At 43.7% G+C, this 4,945-nt stretch overlaps 1 pseudogene; it reads left to right on the top strand.

Moving 5' to 3' along the window:
• The first annotated feature begins 3,278 nt into the window (after positions 1–3,278).
• Positions 3,279–3,718, top strand: LOC125407183 (glutathione peroxidase 1 pseudogene; annotated as a pseudogene).
• The last annotated feature ends 1,227 nt before the right edge of the window (positions 3,719–4,945 follow it).

Here is a 4,945-nt window from a genome sequence, read left to right as displayed (position 1 = left end):
CCTGTCCCTCAACCTCTTTTGGGACAAGGTCTCATGTAACCCAGGCTGACCTTGAACTTGTTTTATTTTTTTTAAGGTCTTTCTTTAAATATTTATTTGTTACGTATACAATATTCTATGTGTATGTCTGCAGGCCAGAAGAGGGCAACAGACCTCATTACAGATGGTTGTGAGCCACCATGTGGTTGCTGGGAATTGAACTCAGGACCTTTGAATGAGCAGGCAATGCTCTTAACCACTGAGCCACCTCTCCAGCCCTGAACTTGTTTTATAAGATGCTGGGGAACTGAAGCTTAGGGTGCTTGGTAAGCATTCTACCACCTGAGCCATATCTTAAGGCTGCTCCTTTAAATAGTAGGATGGAGGTAGATAAAGCCTGCTAGGCAGAGATGAGCTTACCTGGAGTCTGCCTGAGGGCCTAACAACAGGCGCTGTCAGAGGTCCTGATCATACCTAGCTAATGAGAGGCAACCATGCACTGTCACCAAGTCAGGGTACCCGGAGGAGGGTATGTAAAGCTCTCCCCATAGCTGAATAAATGAGTCTGCTGTTTGCCCTTTACCTGAGTCCCAGGGTCTATGTGATTGACTCCGCACCTTCTTAGCCCTTCGAGCTGTTAGGACCCAGCAATAAACTCCTGTTTGAATATCTCTGGATTGTCAATAGACCACTCCAGTTTTGGTGGGAGCTTAACAAATCAAAATTGTTTGATATGGAACACAATGATGTTAGGAACAGAATGACTGTTGTATTAGGGAAGGAGGGGCAATTAGCAGAGAGCACCAGAGTATTCCTTTTTTACTCTCATGCTGGTGGACAAGGGGACAGTAGTTTGCTGTTATAAGGGTGACGATGACAGAGGTAAGCCACGTTTCAGGATTGAGTTTGAGATTAAAAACAGCTTCAACCTCAGGTGTGTCAGACCAAATGAGGCTTTTTCTATAGTTCTGTCAAGAGTTCTCACAAGTCCCTAGCATTTTAAATGGAATATTGCATGATCCCTGTTGCTAGCTACTCAATAAAAACATGGCAATATGGGAGTTCCTACACAGAGCCAGCCAGTGCCTGAAAGCCCCATTCTTCTCGTCTGTTATTGCTGTCATCACCCTTTGCTGTCTGAAAATTCCTTGAGGGGCCTCTTGCAGGCCCCCATACCAAAGCCAGTTCAGTCGTTCCTGTCATCGTGGAGGAAACCCCTTCCCAGAGCAATTGAAGAACCTAATGCCTACTGTAAGAAACCATACTGCTCTGGATAATAGAACAGTGTCAGAAGAGAGAACAAAAAATTCAGGAGCAACCATAAAGTGAATATTTTGGAAAATTCTATAAATCAACAAAGACCAAAATTAAAAATATGAATAAATGACATTGTCATTGAAGATTAGAGAGACACAGTTGCGGATGTAACAATAATTGCACCAGAATCTTGGCATCCAAATTGGCCTCTTCAAGAGGTAAATGTTCACCTTTTAGGGACTGAAACTCTATCTTAGGTAAAACAGAGTGCAAGAGGGGTCTAATGTACAAGGCCAGGAGGACAGAGAGGAAAATTAAAGCCATATGTAGCTAACATAGTAATGAATTTGTAGGGGCATGATTTGTTACAACAATGGAATACTCAGATTAACTTTCCTCCAATCTCAGAATCAAATCATACGTTAACGTATATTTCTGGGAAAAATATTAGAAGGTGTTATAAAGAACAGTCACCAAACATTCAAGTTGTACAAGAAATGGGCACAACAGCTGCTGATATTTCAATGACACCAACAGCCCTACCTTTAAAATGGCTGATAGACAAACCTGTATGGGTTGCACAATGACCTTTAACAACAGAGCAACTGCCTGCCTTAGAACACCTGATACAGGAAGAGTTAAATGCTTAGCATATTGAAGAATCAAACAACCCTTAGAATTCTCCTGTATTTGTTGTTAAAAAGAAATCTGGAAAATGGAGAATGGTAACAGATCTAAGAGCTGTTAATAAGGTGATTCAGCCAATGGGCTCTCTACAGACTGGAGTTCCTTTACATTCTCTATTGCCTAAAGGATGGCCTCTTATAGTTATTGATTTAAGAGACTGCTTCTTCACTATATTGTTACAAGAAAAAGACAGAGAAAAATTTGCCTTCACAGTGCCTACTTATAATAATTCTTGCTGGGCACTGGTGGTATATGCCTTTAATCCCAGTACTTGGGAGGTAAAGGCAGGTGTATTTTTGTGAGTTCAAGGCCAGCCTGGTCTACAGGCTGAGTTCCAGGACAGCCACGGCTGTTATATAGAAAAACGCTGTCTCAAGCCCCGTCTCTGCAAAAAAATATTTCTCAGTCTGCTAAGAGATAACAGTGGAAAATTCCCAAGAGGTGGGGTGGGTCATTTTGTCTTTCACTGGGTTATGGATATTTGTTGTGTAGGGAGATATGTTAAAAGTTATTGGTAATAGTCAGAAAAAAGTTAAAGGAGATTAGATTCAGGCTTTTTATTTTGAAAAAAGGGGGGATAAGTAGTTATATTTTATTTATATTTTAACAAATAAAGCTTCCCTAAAGATCAGAGTACAAAGCTAAGTCAATGGGGGCCAGGGAGTGGTGGCACACACCTCTAATCCTTGGGAGACAGGCAGAGGGGTCTCTGTTAGTTCATGGCCACCCTGGGCCATATTGGATTGATCCTGTCTCAAAGAGAAACAGAGCCAGGCAGTAGTGCCTCTCATCTTTAATCCCAGCACCAGAGGTGGAGACAGGGAAGTGACATGCTAGGCAGAGAGAGGAACATAAGGAAGGAGGAGAGAGGAGCTCAGCTGCAGTCTGGAGATGCAGTCTGTGGATGCAGTCAGAGGATGCAGTCAGAGGATGCAGTTTGAGGACAGGACTGTCCCTTTGGCATGAGGATTGGTAGAGGTAAAAGGTTTCTCCAGTGACTGACAGTTCTGTTTCTCTGATACTTTAGCTTTCACCGTCTAATAACCGACTTCGATTTATTTATTTATTATTTATTTGTTTATTTATGTTTTTTCAAGACAGGGTTTCTCTGTAGCTTTTTGAGTCTGTCATGGAACTCAGTCTGTAGACAAGGCTGACCTTGACCTCACAGAGATCTGCCTGTCTCTGCCTCCTGAGTGCTGGGATTAAAGGTGTTTGCCACCGCTGCCTGGCTACTCTAGGCTTTGCCTTCTCCACTTGCCCGCTGCAGGCTCAAGGAGAAGCCTGTGAGCCTGGGCTCCCTGCGGGGCAAGGTGCTGCTCCTTGGGAATGTTCATCCCTGAGGCACAACGACCTGGGACTACACTGAGATGAAAGATCTGCAGAGACACCTCGGACCTGTGGCCTGATGGTGCTCGGTTTCCCGGACAATCAGTTTGGTTATCAGGAGAATGCCAAGAACGAAGGAATTCTGAATTCCCTCAAGTAGATCCGACCTGGTGGGGGGGTTCCAAACCCAACTTTACATTGTTCTAGAAGTGTGAGGCGAATGGTGAGAAGGCTCACCTGCTCTTTCCCTTCCTGCGGGAGTCTTTGCCAGCTCCACTGTGCTCATGATCCTCCCCAAGTGTATTATTTGGTCTCTGGTGTGCCTCAGTGACGTTGCCTGGAACTTCGAGAAGTTCCTGGTGGGCCTGGACGGTGTTCCAGTGCGCAGGTATAGCCGCCCTTTCGCACAATCGACATCGAATCTGACATAGAAGCCCTGCTGTCCCAGCAGCCTAGGGGCTCCTAAGGCGGTCCTGGCATTCGGGTTTGGGGATCATTGGCTGCACTGGGGGAGGGGAAGTAGTTCTTCCATGATGGTGTTTTCTCTAAATTTGCATAGAGAAACACCTGATTTCCAGGAAATTCCCTCAGATGGGCGGGTCTTGTCCATCCCCGCTACCTTTCTGCTTTAACTAAAGTGATTTTCACCTAAAATCTTGTAGAAAAACTATTTCCAGGGCTAAATGCTCTTCTTGAATAGTAAGTGTGGTTTAAATGAGAATGGCCCCAGTAGTCTCACATAAATACTTGGTCCCCCATTGGTGGCACTGTTAGGGAAAGATTAGGAAACACGTCTTTGTTGGAGAAGGTGTGTGACTGGGGGTGGGCTTTGCGGTCTCACCATCCCTAGTTACCTCTGCCCTGTGCTTAGGGATCAGGTGTAAGCTCTTAGCTACTGCTCACTGCCATGTCTGCCAGCGAGCTGTCGTGGTGGTCATGGACTCAGCGTCTGAAACTGTATGCCCCCAGCAAACTCTTCCTTCTAGAAGCTGTCTTGGTCATGGTGTCTTCTCAACAATAGAAAAGTAACAAAGGCAGTAATAAAATAAACATTCAAAATTTTAGATGCTGAGTATACGTCTAACATTAGAATTTTGAAAGCAAATAATAGGTGACTGGCGAGAGGCCTGATGGTGAGGAGCACTTCCTGCTCAATCATGAAGACCTGGAAGGTGGGTTACAGATTCCCGTGACCCAGATCCAAGGATTCCCGTGCCTTTTTCTGGCCTCTGCAGGCATCCACATGCACTCACACAGACACAGACTTAAGAGCATATGTGCAGAAATTCAATGAAAAAACTATTGTATAAAGCAGATAATGACCCTAAGAACACACTGCATCTTTAATACTAGTAAAGTTCATGGAAATGTCAGAATGCAGTCCTCAGCTGCCCTTCCTGGCCCTTCCCACAACCTATAATACTGCCCATTAAAATAAAAAATCTATCTCCATTTTCTATATCCTCTCTGTAAGTCTATTATTAATGTAAAAATCAATGTTAAATAACCACATAATTCCTTGAAGTCTATAGTCCATTGGTATGTTAGTTCTTTAAAAAACTAAATGTAGAATTAAGATATAATCCAATAAATTCCACTCCAGAGGCACACCCAAAAGGACCGAAACCAATGACTTAAGGTTATTTAAATATTCATGCTCACACCATCCCCTTTTAAAACACCTGAAATTGGG

Source organism: Myodes glareolus, chromosome 19, assembly GCF_982192425.1.
Source record: "Myodes glareolus chromosome 19, mMyoGla1.1, whole genome shotgun sequence".
Taxonomy (NCBI): domain Eukaryota; kingdom Metazoa; phylum Chordata; class Mammalia; order Rodentia; family Cricetidae; genus Myodes; species Myodes glareolus.
This window is presented reverse-complemented; position numbering and strand designations above follow the sequence as displayed.